We start from the raw sequence: 22,191 nt of genomic DNA, 5'->3' as shown, positions 1-22,191 counted from the left end.
AATAGTAGCCTCTAACATCAGGTAGTTGGAAGCCACCACTGCGGTAGGATCGGGTCATAGTGGATCAGCTGATTCTGGGCCGTCTCCGGGACTATATGAATTGTTGTATCAAGAGCCGTATGGATATGAACCAGGAGTCAGGGATCTGTATGGGGAGTGTCTGTAGTTTGTAGAGAAGTTTGGGGAGTGTATCCATTTTTACCACGTTCACCCTTCCCAACCATGAGAGTGGTTTAAGGTACCATCTACTAAAGTCAGCTCTGAGTGTTTGGAGAAGGGGCGTAAAATTCAAGGTGAACAGACGGGACAGATCGCTCGGCAACTGTACTCCCAAGTAAGATAGATGGGAGGTGTTCCAAGTAAAGGGAAAGGTTTGTTTTAGTTTGGCCACCGTGTCTGGTGGCGTGGAGATGTTCAGGGCACAAGATTTAGACATGTTAATCTTAAAGTTGGAGAGAAGCCCAAAATAAGACAGCTCTTGCATGAGATGAGGGAGAGAAGAGGTCGGATGGGTTATTGTGGCTAATAAGTCATCTGCAAACAGGGAGAGTTTGTAATCTGTGTCGCCAACTCTCAGGCCAGTGATGCCATCGTTGGCTCTAATGGCTCTCGCGAGGGCCTCGATACAGAGGACAAAAAGAAGGGGGGATAATGGGCAGCCCTGTCTTGTCCCGTTACTTATAAAAAAGGGGTCCGATAAGGATCCGTTAACTCGGACTCGAGCTGTGGGGGATCTATAAAGTCCCATTATTCTGCCAAGCGCTAGGGGGCCCAATCCCATGTGCCCCAGTACAGATCCCATAAAGCCCCAGCTAACTCTGTCAAAGGCCTTCTCGGCGTCGGTAGATAGGAGCATGGTAGGGGAGCCGCTCTGGGATGCTATATGAGTTAGGTTCAACACCTTTGTAGTGTTATCTTTAGCTTTGCGGTTTGGGACAAACCCCACCTGGTCGTTGTGGATTAAAGATGGTAGAAATTAGTTTAGTCTAATTGCCATTATTTTTGCGAAAAGTTTGACATCAACATTTAGTAGGGATATGGGTCTATAGCTGGAGCACACCGAGGAGTCTTTACCAGGCTTAGGCAGAACGGAAATATGGGCCTCGAGGGATTGGCCCGAAAAATGGGTATCTGCGGAAATGGAGTTGAAAGCCTGTAGAAGATAAGGAGAGATGAGGTCTTTAAATTGCTTGTAATAGGTGAGTGTAAAGCCGTCTGGCCCCGGGCTCTTGCCAGAGGGTGTCGAAGCCAGAGCGTTTTCCAACTCTTGTTGGGTAAAAGGTAGTTCTAGGGCTTCCCTATCTGAGGGCTGAAGGACGGGGTAAGACACCTTTTCTAGATACGCCTTCGCCTGCTGTACATCATAAGGGGTAGTGGTGCCATCGGGTCGGTTTTCTAGATTATAGAGTAGGGAATAGTATTGCTTGAAGCATGCAGCAATTTCAGGAGTTTTGAATCGGAGGGCATCTCCATGGTCTTTTATGTTGTTGATATACAGAGAGGCGCGCTGGGCTTTAAGTGCCTGGGCTAGAAGGCGGCCGGGTTTATTGCCCCACTGATAATATTTGGAGTTGCATTTGCGGACTGAAAGTTGGATATTATCGGAGAGGGTTTTCTTTAATTGGGCACGCGTGTCGAGTAGCTCTAGATAGTCGGCCTCTGAAAGTGACGTTTTATGCGAGGACTCAAGGTGTCTGAGACGTTCCATCAGTTTGGTGATTAGTGTTGACCGCTGTTTCTTCATAAATGACCCCAACTGTATGAGCTTGCCTCTCATGGTGCATTTATGTGCTTCCCACAAGATAATTTTGGAAACATCTTCGGTGTCATTTATGGAGAAGAATTCAGTTAGGGCCTTTTCTACTTCACCTTTGCAGTATTGGTCTTGGAGTAAAGACTCGTTAAGGCGCCAAGTCCATTGGCCTGGGGAAGCCTGGGGATATGAAAGGGTCATGTGTACCGGGGCGTGGTCTGACCAGGATATCGAGCCTATGGAAGAATCTACTAATAAAGGTAGATGTCTGTGGCTCAAAAATATGTAGTCGAGGCGGGAGTATGTATTATGTGGGTGCGAGTAGAAGGAGTAGTCACGGTCGGAGGGATGGAGAACCCTCCATGAATCAGCCAGCTGAAGGTCGTGAAATAGTCGTCTGACTTGTCGGTATTGGTGTTGGGAGGTTCGGTGGGCTCTGGAAGACGAGTCTAGTGATGGGTCCATTATCCAATTCAGGTCTCCCCCCAAACCACGACTCCCGAAAGGTATGGTTCCAGTTGGGTAAGGGCAGAGCGGAAGAAAGGGAGCTGGTCCTTGTTTGGAGCGTATAGAGCGACAAACGTATAGGGACACATACAGATTTTACAGCTTACTATCAAAAGGCGACCCGGGATCGGCTTATGTACCGATACGTCTGACAGTTGAAGGGTCTTGGAGAATATTATCGCCACCCCTTTTGATTTAGTGTCTGGGTTGTTATTGTAAAAGGCCTGTGGATAACGATGGTTTGTCAAGGGGGGGTTCTTGGCGGAGATTTTAAAGTGTGTCTCTTAGACTAGCGCAACGTCTACTCTATCGGCCCAGAGGGAGCACAGTAGGGATGATCTTTTCTCCGGCACATTAAGGCCCCTCGCATTGATCGATGTTACTTTGATTCTACCGGGGGATGTCATAGGACGTATGGGTCGTGGTTGAAGGCCGTAGGTCAAGAACGGTCAGTGGGGGAGTGGGAGGAAGAATTAGAAAGAGTGGGAAGAAGACAGAGTACAGAAAGAGAATAACAATAACATTCAAAATGCCCGCATTGAGGTTGCCGGTCGTTCTAAGGACCGGAAACCTAAGAGGCATAACTGCCATAAGCGGGTGTGGGACGGGTAAGGGAGCCACCGCCCGGGGCAACTTAACAGTGAGGGTAGATGAGTAATAAACATCAAACATATATAGTTTGAGCTATTTGTAAACTGGAACTGTAAACTGTAAACCTCGTTAACATGGAAGAAACTGAATTTGGTTAAGAATAGGGAATCTCATGAACATAATGCAGGGGTTAATTTGGTGAGACATCAGGAGATGTTTCAGCGGTAGCGGGGGATAGTGTCTCTTTATGATCAAAGGAATCATGTCCCGCCGCATCAGGTCAATCAGGTAACGCTCGGATCTCCGCCTGGGGGAGGGCCACTGGGGCTTTATCTTCCTGCCCTCCGCACCTCCTTCCAGGGTGCTCCGGTACGCAGAGGTCGGAGGGGTGGTAACTCTGGGGTGGAGAAATCCCAATTGCTTATGTCAAGTTTCGGTAGTCCCAGTCCATTACAGAATTCCGGGAAGCCCGAATATGAGTCAAGGGTGTGGGTTTTCCCCGACAAGGAGACTTGGAGATTGAATGGAAAGCCCCAACGATATTTCAACTGACGCTTGCGAAGTTCATCCGTTAGGGGCTTGAGAACCTTCCGCTGCTGGAGAGTGTGCCAGGACAGATCTTGATAGATCTGGATCGTTGAGCCGTTGAAGTCGACCCCATCAAGCTGCCGGGCTTTACGTATGATTTCATCTTTTTGGGAGAAATAATGCAGTCTGCAGATTAAGTCTCGTGGTCTATCTGCAGAGAGGCCTCTTGGTTTCAGAGCTCGGTGGGCCCTATCAAAAGTGATGGTGTCGTTGGGGTCATTGCCCAGGATTTCGTTAAAGATTCTCGTGAGGGCGTCTGTCAGACCCGCCGGTGGAACGTCTTCCGGCAGTCCCCGGACACGGATATTGTTTCTCCTCCCTCTGTTGTCTAAATCCGTTAACCGTGTTTGAAGGGAGCGGATTTCTGCGGACTGAGCGTCTAGAATGGTAGTCAGGGACTGTAGGAATGTGTCGGAGGTTTCCTGGTGGTCTTCCAGACTCGTCACCCGGTCAGAGATGTGGGAGATGTCTTGTCGCATAGCTGCCAGTTCCCTCCTCACTGTATCCTGTAGATCTTGCTTGGTGGGCAGGTTTTTCATGTAAGCTAAGATGTCCTGTAGATCCCTACCTCCTGTGGGGCTAGTGTGTGTTGCTTCCGCACCTGGAGGGGATGGGTGAGGGATCTGTGGGGGAGTGGGGGGACCTGCGGCAAGGGGGCTGTCAGCTGTAGCGGGAGGGGTAGGTTGTAGAAAGGACCTCATTGCGGACTGTGACATATTTCCCCGTGGGGTGGATGTGTCGGTCTTTTTAGAAGGTCTCTTATTCCTGGTCATCACTCAGTCAGCAACGGGAGGTTAAGACTCCCTGTAGGCAGATCAACGAGGTGAAGTTTGGTTGCATAGCTCACATATGGATGCCTTCAGTGGGGTGGCTCCCTATGGGTTGGCTTCAACAGTGCATTACGGTGTCGGTAGCATCGACAGCCAGGTGCAGCACATGTCTAGCTGCGTTTTATACTCATAGAGGTCAGGGGACTGTCATGAAGTCTCCCTGGGATGGATGTGCTTCTTCGGTGAAATGGCCACCAGGGGGAGTGCTCAGTGTGGATAAGGCCCCAGGGTCCGTGGCCGAATCTCCCTCAGAGCCTCCTGGGTGTAGATAGAAATTGAGACCCTGGCTTCAGAGGTGGGGCTAGGCCGCAGCTTGCAGGAAGGTTTTGAGGCCTCCCCCCGGCACCTCGGGATCGGCCCCGCCGCCTAGATGATGCCTTCTTGCCAGAGAATGGAATAGGAGGGGGGGCTGGGTGGGTTTAGGGGTGTGGGTGTTCACCTCCGTGCGGATAATAGTAGGCCCCTGTGGAGCAAGGGTCTCCCAGGGAACGGGGGGGCTCCGGAATCCACCCGTGCAGGGAGCAGCCCGGGTCGCTGGGTCCGTGGCGCTGTGCTGCAGGAGCGCGGGAAGGGTGCGGCCGGCACGTGTAGATCACGGGTGAGGGGACAGGTCCGCCCACCGCTGTTTAAACTCCGGCAGCGGAGCGGATTCACCCCCGGGTATGGGTCCGGCCTCCCAATGCTTAACCGGGGTGCAGGGGGTCAGGGCGAGACAGCGCCGACCCCAGCCGCCGGCCCACCGTGCGCGTCCGCCCCCGGAAACGGTGGTCCGGGTCTCCTCCGGCTCCAGGCCCCAGCCTCCGTACGGGGAGAAGGCCGCAACCGGCTAACGACGGAGGTCGCCGCCCGATCCTCTCCCACCGCCCAGTGCGCCGTCTGCAGCCGCGAACGGACTCCTGTATGGGCGGGGGTGTCGCAAGGCCTCCAGATGCTCCGAGGAAGCAGAGGGGGGTACTCACCGGCCGCACGGGACCGCCGTCGGGCTCGTAGCCCCCGCACAGCAGCTGTCGGATCCCGGGTGAGGAAGGGTCACGGGCTCTGCTTCTGGTAACTTCGAGGGGGTGGGCTGTTCAGCGCCCCACCGCTCCGCCGTCCGGGGAGAGAGATCCACAGTCCAGGGGGAGAGATCCACTCCAGTCCCCAGCCTCACAGTGAGGGGAAGGCCACAACCCGCAGGGACCCTTAAAAGAGTCCCCCGGCTCTGCAGCAACAGCCCCTCAATCACAAACGGTAGTGGATGATATCTGGGGATAATGGGGGTTGTAGGAATCCCCAAAAGGCCAGTAATTAAGCCCAAAGTGCAGGGTTTACAGGAGCTCCCAGGAATCACGTCCTCTCAGCTTGGTGTCTAGGCCACGCCCCCAATACTAAACTTTTAACTACTCCCAGTTAATTCCCTGGGGACCTTCCTTCCATGATGCTGCTGCTGTCACCTCTTAGGCTCCTGTTCTCTCCATACTCCAGGTTTTCAGTCACTCCTTAGTCACTATTACACTCTCCCAGTAGCCACCTCACCACTGGTTACATAAGGAATGAGATAGAGGGAGGGAAGGGGTCAGTGGGTGTTGTTGTAAAGTCTCTGCTCTGTTCCACCTCTGTCAGGGGGAGGGGGAGGAGCTTGTTGGGCATCTGATCCTCTGCCTGCTGTGGCAGGGAGAAAGCCTCTCTACAATTCAGCATTGAAGGAGAGGTCCCCTATGGTGCAGAGTCTGTACTGTTATGTACACAGGAGCATTTGTAGGTGTGGGCAAGCTGGGCGGCTGTCTGGGGTGCTGCAGTCTGAGGGCATGGCCACAGTCACCCAGCGACGTCTAGCATCTGGAGGAAAGAAGAGAGAGAGATGCTAGAGGTCGAGTAGGATGTCCTTAAGAAAGATTATATGGAGCATAAACTAAAGGCAAGAACATCTAGGGTAATATTCTCTGAAATAGTACCTGTGCCACGCGCTGGCCCAGGGAGGCAGAGAAAGATTAGGGAGATAAATGTGTGGCTTAGAGTCTGGTGTAGGAAAGAGGGGTTTGTGTTCCTGGAACACTGGGCGGACTTCTCAGTCAGTCACCATCTTTTTTGTTGCGATGGATTGCACCTGAATGAGGAGGGGTCAGCAGTGCTTGGGGGAAGGATGGTTAGAAGGTTGCCAGAGATTTTAAACTAGGTGCCCGGGGGAGGGTTTAGCTAGAGACTACGGGTCTAGCAGTGAGAACATTAAGGATGGAGGTAGTGAGCTGAAGGGGGTGGAGAAGGGGGGAGGGAAAGAGCAGCTGGCAAGGGCATTACCGTAACACAAAGTAACAATGAATATGGATCGTCAACATTGGATATAGAAAATGATGTTCCTAGCATAAGAGGGAATACTAATCTTAATTGTATATATGTAAATGCTAGAAGTCTTACTGGGAGAAAGGGAGAACTTGAAGTCATTGCAGCAAACAAACAGTATGATGTTATAGGCATTACTGAAACTTGGTGGGACGAATCTCATGAATGTACAGTTAATCTGGAGGGTTATACGCTGTTCTGGAGAGACAGATTAAACAAACAGTATGCTTTATGTAAAGCCTTTTTTAAAACCTAATATTAGGGAAGACATTCGCAATGGGACTGGAAATATGGTGGAAACTTTATGGGCAGAAATTGCAAGCGGGGGTAAGGGAACTAAAAAGCTACTAATATGGATATGCTACAATCTGCCTGATATTAATGTGTCTGATGAGGAATTGTTAATGAAGCAAATCGAAAAAGCAGCAGGATTAGGAGATGTAATAATGATGGGAGATTTTAACTATCCAGAGATTAATTGGACAGATGATTCATGTGATACTGCTAGGGGTAACAGGTTTTTAAACACACTAAATGATCACTACTTACTTCAACTAATCAAGGAACCAACTAGGTACAATGCAATCTTAGAACTGGTATTAACAAACAATGGGGATTTAATATCAAATATTATAGTAGGGGACCCATGGGAAACAGCGACCACAATATGATTATATTCAACATCAGTTTTCACAAGCAGCTCTATATAGGCTCAACTAAGACTCTAAACTTTAGCAAAGCCAACTTTGACATGATGAGGGAAGCTCTAAGGGACATTGACTGGGAGTTTTTGTTTTAAGGCAGGAATACTGCAGAGAAATGAGATGTATCAAAAATGTTGCTCGATAGTACAGTATAACTCGTAACTTCATTCCCATGGGCAGCAAGCGAAGGAGTAATAATTCCAAACAATGTGGCTTAACAAAAAGTTTAAGGAACTAATGGCTGAAAAGAGGTGAGCTTTCAAAAAGTATAAACCAGACGGGGAGGTAGAGTCATTCCAATTATATAAGGATTGTAACAATATATGCAAAAAAAGAAATCAGAGCATCTAAAATAGAAACCAAAAAGCTTATAGCAAAGAAATGTAAATCAACCCCCAAAAAGTTTTTCAAATACATCAACAGCAAAAGATTAGGAGAGTATAGGACCCTTAAAAGGCAAGTTGGGAGTCCTAATCAAAGACGACAATGACATAGCAGAAAAATTAAATATGTTTTTCTCATCTGTAATCACAAGAGAGGATCAGATTGCAGGATTAACGCATAACCTCAGCAACGATAATGTCCAACTGCTAAATGCTCATTTAAGTGAGGAGGTAGTCTGTGACCGATTAACAAAAAATTAAGATTAATAAATCACCTGGTCAAGACAGAATTCACCAAAGGGTTCTCATGGAGCTACACTCTGAATTAGCAAGACTCCTGTATTTGATTGTCAGTTTCTCACATCATGCATTAGTCCCAAAGACTGGCACATAGTGGAAGTAGTGCCGATATTTAAAAAGGGAAGTAAATCTGAACTGGGTAATTAAAGACCAGTAAGTCTTACATCTATAGTTGGGAAAGTACTGGAAGGTATTTTAAGGGATAGTGTACAGGAGTTTCTTGAAGCCAAAAAGGTTATTAATAGGAACCAACATGGATTTGTGAAGGGTAGATCATGCCAAACTAACTTAATAGGCTTTTATGAAAAAGTTAGTGCGAACCTAGATCAGGGTAAAGAGGTGGATGTAATCTTTTTAGACTTTGCTAAAGCTTTTGATACAGTACCTCACAGGAGGCTTATCTACAGATGAAAAGAACTTGGGTTAGGGACCACAATATGCACTTGGGTTAGTAATAGGTTGGATAAAAGGGAGCAGCGAGTGGTGGCAAATGGAACTTTTTCGGAATGGATTGAAGTACTAAGTGGTGTGCCACAAGGGTCTGTACTTGGACCACTTCTGTTCAACAATTTCATAAATGATCTAGAGGTAGGTCTAGAGAGCATGGCGTCAATTTTTGCAGATGATACCAAACTGTGTAAGGTTATAAATTTGGAGTGGTATGCTGAGTCTCTTCAGAACGACTTATTTAAACTGAAAGCATGGGCAGCAAAATGGAGAATGAGGTTCATTATAGACAAATTAAAAGGTAATGCACTTTGGTAGCAATAATAAATATACTACCAGTACCTACACACTAAATGGGGAAAAACTAGGGGTTTCGGTATTGGAAAAAGATTTAGGAGTCAACATAGATAATAAACTTAGCAGTAGTACCCAAAGTAAGAATGCAGCAAAAAAGACAAACAAGGTATTAACGTGCATAAAGCAGGGAATTGATGCAAGGGATAAGAGTGTTATGCGCCTATTATATAAATCACTAGTGATGCCACATCTCAGATACTGTGCACAATAATGGGCACAATACTACAAAAAGGATATCCTGGAACTAGAAAAGGTTCAGAGATGGGTAATCAAATTGATTAAGGGGATGGAGACACTAGAATACGAGGAAAGGCTTGCTAGGCTAGGCATGTTTACACTGGAAAAAAAGGAGATTAAAAGGGGACATGATTAACATTTACAAATATATAAGGGGACAATACACAGAGCTAGCAGGGGATTTGTTTTTGATAAGATCAACACATAGGACACGCGGACACCCACTTAGGTTAGAGGAAAGGAGATTTCACACACAGAGACAGAAAGGTTTCTTCACAGTAAGGACAATATGTATTTGGAATAGCGGACTCGATCATTACTTTTGAGACTCGGCTAGATAACGTCCTAAGGGATAAGGATATACAGGGTTATGGTGGGTAAATCATGCACTATAGTAAAAAAAAAAAAATATGAGTAGACATAACGGCTAACCATTCACCACAGTTAAAATAGGTTTAAAATATTACAGTGTAGGAGGTCACTAACAGGTGAAACTCAATGGACAAATTGTCTTTTTTCAACCTCATAAACTATGTTAATATGTCACTAACGTCTGAGTGTTTCCCTCAATGTTATTGGCTGTAGCAGGCACCCAAGCAGTCCACAGCGCCTGCTGCAGCTGGAGGATGGGCGGGGGCGGTGGGCACGAGCCCTGTGGCAAAGAGCATGAGACCCATGGCAACAAGCATAAAAACCCCTGGGAATGAGCAGGAAACCCCTGGCAATGAGCATGAAACCCAGATTAGGAAACCCTTGGCAATGAGCATGAGACCCCTGGCAGCGAGCAGTTAATTGAAAAAATAATTAGAAGCCTTACTGTGTGTGGGGCATAAATGGTGTCAGGGGCATAACTATGTGGCATAATGTGTAATGGGCATTTTAGTGTGTGGCATAATGAATAATGGGTATTGTGGTGTGTAGCATAATGTGTAATAGGCATTACGGTTTGGCATTACGTGTAAAAGGTATTATGGTGTGTGGCATACCATGTAATGGGCATTACGGTGTATGGCATAACATGTAATGGCCATTATGGTGTGTGGCATGATGTATAATGGACATTACGGTGTGTGGCATAGCATGTAATAGGCATTATGGCATGTGGCATAGCATGTAATAGGCATTATGGCATGTGGCATAGCATGTAATAGGCATTATGGTGTGTGGCATAACATGTAATAAGCATTATGGTGTGTGGCATAACATGTAATAGGCATTATGGTGTGCGGCATAAGTTGTAATAGACATTACAGTGTATGGCATAACGAGTTATGGACGTTATGGTGTGTGGCATAATGTGGAATGGGTACTATGGTGTGTTGAATAATTTGCAATGGGCATTACGGTGTGTGGCATAATGTGTAGGGGGCATTACTGTAAGGAGGAAAAATTACAAATAATATCAAGGGCATGAATCAGGGTTTATTTTATGTGTTTTTGTTTTTTCTGTGTTGTATAAGGGACCGTACCTGGTGTAATGTGTATAAGGGATACTACTGTTTGGTGTAATGTGAACGGGTACTGGGGGTCATTCCGAGTTGATCGTAGCTGTGCTAAATTTAGCACAGCTACGATCATGAACTTAGACATGCGGGGGGACACCCAGCACAGGGCTAGTCCACCCCGCATGTCAGTGCCACCTCCCCCCCCCCCCGCAGAAGTGCAAAGGCGTCGCACAGTGGCGATGCCTTTGCACTTCAAGAGTAGCTCCCGGCCAGCGCAGCTTTAGCGTGCTGGCCGGGAGCTACTCCTCACTCCCCGGCCCGCAGTGGCTGTGTGTGACATCACGCAGCCACTGCGGGCCATTCCCTGCACGGTCTGGCCACGCCTGCGTTGGCTGGACCGTGCACACGAAAAGGCGGCCGAACGCCGCCGTTTCGCTCCCTCCTGCCCATCGACCGCCTCTACCTGCCTATTGTAGCACAGCGCTGGCGCGTGCGCAGTTCTGACCCGATCGCTATGTTGAGAAAACCTGCAGTGTATGATTGGGTCAGAATGACCCCCACTATTCTGTGGCCACGCTATTTGTACCAGCTCACACTAACCCTAATCTAAAAGGTGGGGGGCGCCAATGAAAATTTTCGCCCTTGGGGCCGCAAGGTATAGAACCGGCCCTGTATGTACACTACAGCCAGAGCTGCTGCACTGTTTGTCATACTATATTGTCAGGCAACAGTGGAGCAGGTGCAGCATCAGACAGCCTGTACTGTGTATCATCACAAAGTACATGCTGCAAGGACTTTTGTTAGTTTTAGCCACTGGTGCACTACCCTCCCCACATGCAAGTCCTCCCCCATATATCCGCGAGTGCCACCCCCATATACGTGAGTGTACCCAACCCCTTTTGGCTGGTGCTGGACTTTTCCCACTGTCATGTCGACAGCCAGTGGTCGTTGCTGCCCCCTTCTCTCAGCCTGCGCTGATGTTTCTAACTGAGAGAGCAGAGCAGCTGAGCACAGAGCTGTAATGACAGACAAAACTGATCGTGGGCGGAGCCCCTCCCAACCTCCCTGATCATCGCCAAACAACAGATACACCACTCCTACCAAAACCCTAATTATGCTCTTCAATATAGGAAAACATGGCAGTCTGGCACAGTGGACCATATTGCTAAGAAGTGAGGGATGCACTTCTGTGTAATCCCAGCGTGGCAATGTTGAAAGTTATAAAGTATTCAGTTAACTAGCTTGAGTGAATGAGCTGAATATCCTCACATAACTTTAATGAAGTTCTAAAACAGAAGTAACTTATAAATATGTTTATGTTGGAGCAGAGTCTCCAACCACCACAGGAGAGGTTATATGGTGTCTTTCACTGGGTGCAAAAGTTACAGTTATAGATCACTGTCTTGCTCTTATTCACTTGATACATAATCTGCAAAGCAGATGTTACAGAGGAAACAATTAAAAATTACAAAATTTTGGCTCTCTCAAGCATCTAATAGGTCACTCCATTTAACATAATGTACTTTTCCATTTCTCAGGAAACTGCTGTAAAACCACATAAAATAAAATTACATAAACTGTTATTCCAGAGAAATTAAAGTAGTCTCGGACAACTATTAGATCTAATACTCACCATCTGGTGTCAAGACATTTTTGGTTTTATACTTTTTTTTCACTATTGAAAAGATCATTATAATGATTTCCATTACACTTCTCAGTGATTTTTTTTTTTTTTTTAATAATACCCCTTTCAGACAGCGTGGCCTTGCCAGCAAACTGAGAGGACGGGTTTTCTGGGAGCTCTTGCTGGCCCTTCACTTTTACCTAATTATATGAGCTTTTGGGGGTTCTCCCTGCCCCTACAATCCTCTGATACCAGCCTCCACCGATTGTGCACGAGGGGCTGCGGCTACGGAGCCGGGGGACTCTTTTAAGGGTCCCTGCGGGTTGTGGCCTTCCCCTCTCTGTGAAGCCGGGGCCTGAAGTGTGTGTCCCCCCCCCCTGGATTGGATGCTCGGCTGAGCGGATCCTTTTGGCGGCGGAGTCCGGGTGCAGGGGAGTTTACCTCCGTGAGGAAAAGCAGCGGCAGTGCCTGCAGTCGTGTCCCCCGTGACCCAGCGGCCGAGGAGCTGTTTATACAAGCCCGGCGGCGGCGGCCCTGCGCGGCTTACGCTCGCTTACCTCCTATCGTCTGGCTGCCCCCCAGTTTTCTGGGGGGCTACCCCTGCGACCTCCCTGCTCTCACAGCACCCCACATAGGCACTCCCCGGCCCCTGTGGTGAATACTGTCAGGCCGGGGGCATTTTGGTTAAGGCCCTTGGGCCATTCATCACTCTCTATACTGCCCCTCCGGGAACTGATAAGGCACCACCTGGGTCTACACAGGCCAGATCTACGGGGTTCCTGTCACTTCTATGGCCTCACTGCAACTGTAGAGGATCAGGAGATAGCAAGGCCACATAAGATTACATATTTACGGGGGAGTGGCTTGGCAGCCATTGAAGTGGGACAGGATTTGTGAGAGCGCCTGTTGTACAGCCCTAAAACTACATTACTATTGGGGCTTCATCCTGTTACACTGCCTCCCTGTGTGTCTCCTCAGTGCCTGGACACCTTCTTTGCTGTGGGACTCGGGTTCACGGAGCCGGGAGGGGTCTCCTACCCCTCTGCGGGTTGCGGCCTGTTCCCTCTACTAAAGCCAGGGACTCCATTTCCCCCTCCACCCCGCCGGTTCGGCTCCTGGGGACACTCACGGATAACCAGGTACGATAGTGGGGCCACCTACCCTTGTCACTCCTCCCGACACTGCCTGGTCCTTGCTCTCCCCGCCCCTGGAGTCCCTCTACAGTCATTTGCTTAAATGCCGCTCGTTACCTGTTAACAGCCCTGAGAGGATAGAGATAGGGTCACTGGCCCTTATCACCCCCTCTGCACTATCTAGGATGCTGGCCTAGCAATACCATTTGTCCTACCTGGACTGTGATAGTTTTTTATGTATATCTTTCCCTTTTCTACTTAACATACGTCCGACAAACAGCGTCTGTGTCTCTTTTTACATTTGTGATACCCCGCCTACCCTGTTCACTCTTCCATAATGGCGCAAAGAAACAAGAAAAACGCGCAGGCCCCTACTCATTTTTTTGGACAAAAATCTAAGGGCCCCCCGACTCCTGCATTGCTCATGGACTCTCCTTCCTCCCCCTGTTCATCGGAGACGGGTATTGACCCACAGATCCAAGCAGTCATGACCAGTTTACTTGAAGGGGTACAATCCGCCTTTAAGCGAGAACTCTCCACGGCTATTGCCGAGTTCAAGTCTGATCTCACGGCCCTTGGTAATCGTACAGACGCTCTTGAATCTAAGACGGATGACCTTTGCCGCTCTCAACAACATCTTGATTCGGAACTTTCCAGATTCCATGATGAGCTGGAGGACCTCAAAGAACGTCAAGAAGATCAAGAGAATCGCTTCCGTCGTAACAATCTGCGTATCCGCAATGTGGCGGAATCAGTCCTTAGCTCTGCTCTACCGTCCTTTCTGAAAGACTTTTTCCAACAAGTCTTGCCTGACCTTTCGGATGCCGACTGTCTTTGTGATAGAGCCCACAGAGCGCTCCGAGCGAAACCTGCTCCGACACAACCGCCCAGGGACGTCATAGTCCGTCTGCATTATTTTCGTTCAAAGGAACGTATTCTGATGTCACTACGAGATTCTCCAGTGATCGATTTTCGGGATATGCAGTTGCAAGTTTTTCAGGATCTGGCCCCCTCCACCATTCAAAAGAGACGGGACCTCCAGCCCGTTACTAGGATACTTCGCCAACATCAAATACAATAAAGATGGGGATTTCCTTTCATGCTACAGGTTACAATGAACAATTCCACTCACTCTGTCAAAACCTTATCTCAAGGTCAAGATCTGTTGGCTAAACTTGGTCTCCTCCCTATACCGTCCTCTGATGGTGGGACTGCCTCTTCTTCTGGGCCACGACACTCCCAGATCCCACCGCCTGAATGGACGAGGGTAACTCGTCATCGCAATGACACCAACGACCCTCCTTTATTTTGGCGGACTTTTTTTGTGCTATAATTGAATAGTCTCCTACACTTTAAGGATGTGTCTCCAGATAGGAGGAGATACTATTATCTTACTTCTCTTAATGTGCATGTCATAGGTTCTTATATTGCTCGCCAAGCTTTAATGTTTGTTAAATGTTCTGCCTAGTTTTGTACTACTGCGCTGAGCTTATCTTGTTTACCCTGTTCCCCCCCCCCACCACCACCACCACACACCCTTTATTTTTTTATTTATTTTTTCTCTGTTGGATATGACACAGTGCGCTTTTGTTATTTGTTTTTCATATACTGGGTTACGTAATTGAATTTTCGGCTCCGGCCGACTCAACTGTTGCGGTCCAGAGGGACCTGTTTCTTCTACATTGGGTTGCTGTTCCTGCCACCCCCGTGCTCCCTTTATTTGTTACTTCGAAATATAATGTTTCACATTTGTGTAGCGGTCCTTGATTGGGACCCTATAATTCAGGGTTTTCTCCCGTATGGGTTCTCTATCACTTTCTCTTTTCCTACATCTCTGATTCTTGATTCTTACTGTTTCTCTTCTTCTTTCCTTTTCCTTCTTCCCCGGGAGGGGTTTCCATTGCTCCTCTTTTGTTCCTTGGTATCACGTGGCACTTAAATTGTTTTCTATAAATGTCAATGGGCTTAATTCTCCCAAGAAACGTACAGTGATGTTATCCGCCTGTCGGAGAGAGAAGGCTGATCTAGTTTTCCTTCAGGAGACCCATTTCACCGGTACACACTCTCAACTTCAGGGTAAGCAATTTTCCCAAACCTTTTTTGCTTCTGCTGACTGTAAGAAAAGGGGGGTGGCTATACTGATCCACCGTAACATTCCATTTGTACATACTACGACCATAGCTGATCCTGACGGCCGATACCTCATAGTGATTGGTACGCTCCGCACTAAAATTGTAACACTTGTGTCTGTATATGCCCCTAATCAAGATCAATCCCGTTTTTTCCGCACATTCTTTTTGCATCTTACTAGAGTAGCGCAGGGCCACATTATTTTAGGCGGGGACTTTAATACTGTGATTGAGAGGGGCGTGGCTTGTGCTCTGACTGGAAGGACGTGTCCCAGGGGAGCTCCTGCAAAGTATTGCCCTAATAACCCCCTATATGCCAGCCTATCCCCATATACATTACTCCCAGAGCACCCTTCAGCTGACCTTGCTGCTCTGCATGTGTTGGAGGTTCGCTGCGGAGCCGGAGTGCAGGTTTACCCTGTACTTGCAGGTTGCGGCCTTCCCTCCACAGTAAAGCCGGGACCTACATTTTGAGACCCCCCGTCCAAGCTCCTATAAAGTCCGGGTGCCGCATATCGCCCAGTGGCCTGGATTCCCTGCACACCTACCTATTGGAAACTGCGGGGAGCCGCGGTGGTATGCAGAGCCCCTGAAGCTGCGGGTCCTGTGCTGGGCCGGGCCGCGGGGATCCGATGGCGGCGGCCATCTGGGAGGTGGCGGATCGTGAAGGCGGCCCCTGTCTCCTACACTCCCCCAGCTAGCGGTATCTTGCTGGGGACAGCGGGGGAGACATCTAGCCCCTGCAGCTGTGGATTGCTGGCAGCAACAGACGGAGGGAGAGGCACACTGAGACCTGCTGACGGCAGCCATCTTGGAGGGGGCAGAGCAGGATTCCCTGTGCTGTGCTATCCCTGCTGTGCTCAGAGGACAGTAAGATCACGGTCCTCTCAGAGAATTCTTATTTAGATATTTGAATTAAGCATTTAGCCCTCTACAGTTCACTGTTTATAAATACTGCACTGAGGATTCCTGTTACCTATACCTTATATGTGCATATAGTGCATTCTGCTGGACCTGCTCCTCAGAGCCCTCTGCTGTTAATTCTTATACTGCATCTCCCCGTCGGTGGGACGGAACGGGGGCTGGCTGCTGGTCCCGTAGCTGGGGGATTACACCTGTGCTGCGCTGCCGCTCCATGCCATAACCCTCTGGCTTCCCTGCAGTTCTCCCTCATATCAGGGCACAGTCACAACCTCTGTGGCCCCCCTTGCCCCCAGTAACTGCAGTGCTGTTACCCCGGAGCAGTATAAACTTTATGACCCCCCCTTCATAGGGTGAAGGTGATCGCTCCGGCTCTCGCCTTATACCACGGCCCGGTTTACCACCGTGGGGGCGCAGGAGGTAAGAAATACCCTCCCCACCTGCTGAGGCGCCTCACCCCTCACCATGATTCTCTACTAATGGTGGCCCGTGCTCTGCGAGGCACTTCATGGCGCTCCCGATGCCTGCCCTAGACTAGCCTATCCTGCGGTCACCTTGCACTAGAGGGTCAGCTAATGTCCTAGCCGAGGCCTCTCTTGAGATTACTTTACGGATACATCTGAGATTTCCTACGCGGAGTTGATACTCTTGATACCTACTTTCGTGCCTTTCCCGCTCTATTATGTCGCAAAAAAAAATCGCAAATCAAATGCTGCTAATAAACCCAGCATCCTCCGTGCATGGGAGAAGGCCGGATCTACTCCTCGTAACACATCGGCTGCAGACCGAATATCCGATTCGGAGGATGCTTCATCGCCAAGTGCTCACCTTACCACCCAAGATCTCTATTGTCACCAAAACTATCCAAACCGAAATGAGGTCAGCGCTTGCAGAATTTAGAAAGGATCTGACCGACCTGGGCACCCGTACGGATTCGTTGGAAGGTAAGATGGATGAGGTGTGCCAGTACCAGGCCAAGCTTGAACAGGAGTTAATTGACCTCCGCACTGATGTCGACATGCATGAGGACCACCTGGAGGATATGGACAACAGGAACAGGAGAAATAATATCAGGATCCGTAAAATCCCTGAGAGTGTTACCTTGGAAGCCCTCCCGGGTTTTTTAGAAGGCCTGTTTCTGAATTTACTCCCCGGTACTCTGAAAGACCTGTTCCTTCTAGATAGAGTGCATAAGCGCTGCGTCCTCGGCCTCCCCCGTCACAACCACCCTGAGATGTTACTCCTCCGATTCCACTATTATAAGACTAAGGAAAAGATCATGTCGGCCGCGCGGGAACTCCAATCTGTGGATTACTCAGGCACCCAACTTCAAATTTACCAAGACCTAGCTCCCTCTACGCTTAAAAAACGTTGAGACCTTGCTGTGATTACCAGAGTCCTCCGTACGAATTCTATTAAATATAAATGGGGATTCCCTTTTCAGCTCCAAGTAACCAAAGCTGGGTCCCACCACTCCATTAAAACCCCTGCTCAAGGCTACGACCTCCTCAAGACTCTTGGCATTTTTAATACTCTACCTGCCGAGCTCAGGAATCAACTCACTCCCACGTCTCCGTCAAGGCCTGCGGCACCGACTCCGGATTGGTCTACTAAATAACACGACATTCCGAAGTCTGCAGATACGTAACTATGTTTTGCTGATTACAGGACAGTTGCCCCCCCCCCCCCCCCCGCAACCGCTCACCCTTTTTCTTTTTTTTAATCTCACTTTGCGCACATTGCTCGTGTTGTTTTACGGGCTGTTAAATTTATGGGACTTATGGGTGTTGGTCCTGCCTGGACCCATTTGAAAATGTCTACCGTGCCTTGAATTGTTAAGGCTAATATTGAACTTAATAGCATGGTGCCGAATCAGGCTTTATATCCGACATTGTTGCTACTCCTAACTCGTTTCCCGTTGTTCTGTGCTACAGTCATTTACTAAATGTTATTATGTGGCATTGCCTGCTCTCCCAAAAAAGCCCCCCCCCCCCTTTTTTTATTTTTTTTATTTTTTTTTTCTCTCCCACTCCGCAACTGGTTGCTGTCACTGTGGTCATTTAGTTATGTGTTTGCCTAGTTAAGTCGGGAAGTCAAATTGCTCTTTTTATGTTATGACCTGCTTATATCTATGCCCTCGCGCTTGACCGCAGGATGTCTTAGTTCTTGTTATACACGTTCTGGTTTTCTATTTACTGTTTTCTTATATTGTCGCTACCCCCCACACTGAAGGGGCTGCCTGAGTGGCACTACCCCTTCCTCTTGTAGGCCCTACCCGCTTCTAGGCATGGGCCTGTTCTTTCAGTTCCTTCTTGCTCCTCTTCTTTTCTATTCCTTTCTGTCCCTTCACTTGTCCTACGGTTGGCCACGTCAGTGGTTGTTCACTATATTGCACATGGGTGATTACTACCCTCCATGACCTTGAAATTGTTATCGATGAATGTCAATGGTCTTAATTCCCCGACGAAGCATTCCATGGCGTTCCATTTTTTTGCCAGACACAAGCCAGATATAGTCTTTCTTCAAGAGACTCATTTTAAGTTCCCCCACCCTTCCTTAAACAGTAAAAAATATCCCCACACCTTTTATTCTACTACGTCAGCCAAGCGCAGGGGTACTGCTATACTGCTCCACCGGGATCTCCCTATAGTCATTCATGATTATTATCACGACGACAATGATAGATTTATAATTCTCTCAGGTACCCTCAACCAGCAGCCTATCACATTGGCGTCCATATATGCCCCAAACATGCAGCAGGGTTCTTTTTTTGGCACCTTCTCTGACCAGTTTTCTAAATTCCAAAATTCCAAAATTATAATTGCTGGGGATTGTAATATTACTCTTGACCCTCACTTTGATAGGTCTCACCCAGGCACGGGGACGTCCTCTCACACAAAGCTGTCTAAGCTTCTACGGAACTGTATCTCCTCTCACAACTTGTATGATAGCTGGAGGACTTTGTATCCTTCCGCCAGAGGCTTCACGCACTACTCACCCCCGCACGACCTCTACACCTGCATCGACTACATATTTGTTGACCGTGACTCCACTCAGAGCCTCCGCGGGGCACAAATAATCCCCACTACTTGGTCAGACCACTACGCCCTTATTTTGGACATTACTATCCCTCATACACGTTCGTCCCCTCGGACATGGCGTTTACAGGAGTCCCTTCTCCTTAAACCCTCTAACATTGTTGAAATTAACGCCATGATTCAGACCTACTTTACTGACAATAGCTCTCCTGATATTTCCCCTGCGGTATTATGGGAGGCTCATAAGGCCACATTACGTGGCCTCCTCATTAATCTTGCCTCAACTCATAAAAAGATAGAGACTAAACGTATTCGTGATTTGGAGACAGAACTAACTTCCCTAACCCTTCTTCACCAGCGTTTCCCGAAAAAGCGACTTTATACTGAGATCCTCTCACTTAAGGGACAGTTGTCACAAATCCTCACAAAAAAAACGGTTAACTCACTTTTATGGATCCGCCAGAAATTTTATGAAAAATCAGATAGGGCTGACACTATGTTGGCTCGCCGCCTCCGGGCTAAAAGGACACAAAATCGCATACTTGCCTTGAAATGCTCTGACGGATCCGTGACCTGTGACCCCAAAGTTATGGCCTCGCAATTTCACGATTATTATGAATCACTCTACAACTTACCTCCACCTGCTAATATTGATCCTTCTCACATTCCCAACATTCAACATTACCTCACCACCTGTCGCTTACCAAAACTTTCTGCTTCAAACCTAGAAACACTTAACGCCCCCATCTCCAACGAGGAAATCCGGGTCACAATAACTCAGTTGCGCCGCTCGTCCGCCCCAGGTCCCGATGGCTATACTGCCATCTATTACAAAAAATTTGCGCAATCTCTTCTCCCCATGCTTCACTTGTTATTCAACTCTTTACTGGAACTGGGCTCCCTGGATGCAGCCACCACCAGGGCTAACATTATCGTTATACCCAAATCTGACCGCTACCCGCTTGAAATGAAAAATTATAGACCCATTTCATTGTTAAATACAGACCTTAAGTTGTTTGCTAAAATTCTTGCGAATAGATTAGCCCCACTCTTGCCGGTCTTAGTACATCCGGATCAAGTCGGTTTTATTCCTAATCGACAAGCAGCAGACAATACTCGCCGACTTATCAATCTTATCCACCTCTCTCAGCGGGAGTCCCTTCCGACCCTGGTGGTGGCTTTGGATGCAGTAAAAGCCTTTGATAGAGTAGCATGGCCATTTATTCAGCAAACCTTGAAAAACAAGGGCATGCATGGTGCTTTTTATAATGCCGTCACCTCACTTTATCACAATCCTTCTGCTTCCATTCTCGTCAACGGTCTTTCTTCCCCGTCACTTTCCATTAAGAACGGCACCCGACAGGGTTGCCCACTTTCCCCACTGTTATTTGCTCTGGTAATGGAGCCTTTGGCGGGCAAAATCAGACTGAATACCAACATCTCGGGCATTGCGGTGGGGAACCATGAATTCAAGATAGCATTGTATGCGGACGACGTCATTCTCACTTTAACTGACCCACTCATATCTTTACAACATCTGTTTGAGGAGATTCAAACTTATGGTCGTCTGTCTAATTACAAACTCAACACCGATAAAACAGGGATACTGGATATACACGTGACTCCCCGGGATCTACGCCTTCTACAGTATTCTTACCCATTTAAATGGCAACACACTAAACTTAAGTATCTAGGTATCTACTTAACTAAGTCTCACGCATCACTATACACAGCCAATTTTCCGCGTCTCTTCGCGTCTATACGTACCGATCTCGTGGGATGGAACAAATTCTATATCTCTTGGCTCGGGCGCATAGCTGCTATCAAAATGAACATACTTCCGCGATTGCTATATCTCTGGCAGACCCTCCCTATCCACACACCAACAAAAATATTGAAGAATCTGCAGAGAGATCTGCCTATCTTCATCTGGGCTGGAAAGAAACCCAGAGTCAAGATACGATTACTCCAACAACATCGTAACTCAGGGGGCCTCGGTATGCCGGATTTGATTAACTATTACCGTGCTACACATTTAGCCTCCTGTGCTCTTTGGCACTCACCTCCTGAACAGAGGTTATGGACGCTTCTGGAATAAAGGTGTATTCTCCTTCAACCCTGTTATGGTGCGCGCCTCGCTCCCGCCCGGCCTTGTCTCTCTTGTTGCCGACGATGCGTTTTACATTATCGATTTGGGATCAATGCACCCGCTATTATCGTCTTCGTTCCTATAATCCGTTACTGACTCCTCTCTGGAACAATACCAAATTCCCCCCCAGGTACTAACCACCTTGCTTTTAAATATTAGACTTCTCACAACGTCCTTTTCCTGATTGATCTGGCACCCCTTTCTTCATTTCCCTTGTTTACGGACCTGCAATCACGCTTCTCTCTTCCCCACTCAACTTTCTATCAATTCCTGCAAATTTGTCACTTTTATTCTACTCTATGTAAAACTGCACATCCTATACCTAAAACTGCATTTGAATCTTTATGTTGTGGTCAACGCTCTACAAAATGTTTGTTGTCCGCTATTTACCAAATCTTACTCTCACACAACTCCCCTGCGAAAGAGGCTCATGAAATAGCGTGGGAACGAGATATAGGGGAGACGTTGACTATCGAGGAATGGGCTGACATCAGACAAGAGATTGCTAAGAGCTCCTTGTCGGTTCGTATCAAAGAAAATTCTTATAAAATCTATTACCGATGGTACCTTGTGCCGTCTAGACTTCAGGCTATTAACCCTTCCTGCTCTGATAGATGTTGTAGACTTTGTGGGCAGAGGGGAACCATGCTGCATGTTTGGTGGTCCTGTGGGATTGCCCGCCGCTACTGGCGTCAAATTCATAAACTAATACTAGAAATCACCGATGTGGTTATTC

The sequence above is a fragment of the Pseudophryne corroboree genome, chromosome 5, assembly GCF_028390025.1.
Source record: "Pseudophryne corroboree isolate aPseCor3 chromosome 5, aPseCor3.hap2, whole genome shotgun sequence".
Taxonomy (NCBI): Eukaryota; Metazoa; Chordata; class Amphibia; order Anura; family Myobatrachidae; genus Pseudophryne; species Pseudophryne corroboree.
This window is presented reverse-complemented; position numbering follows the sequence as displayed.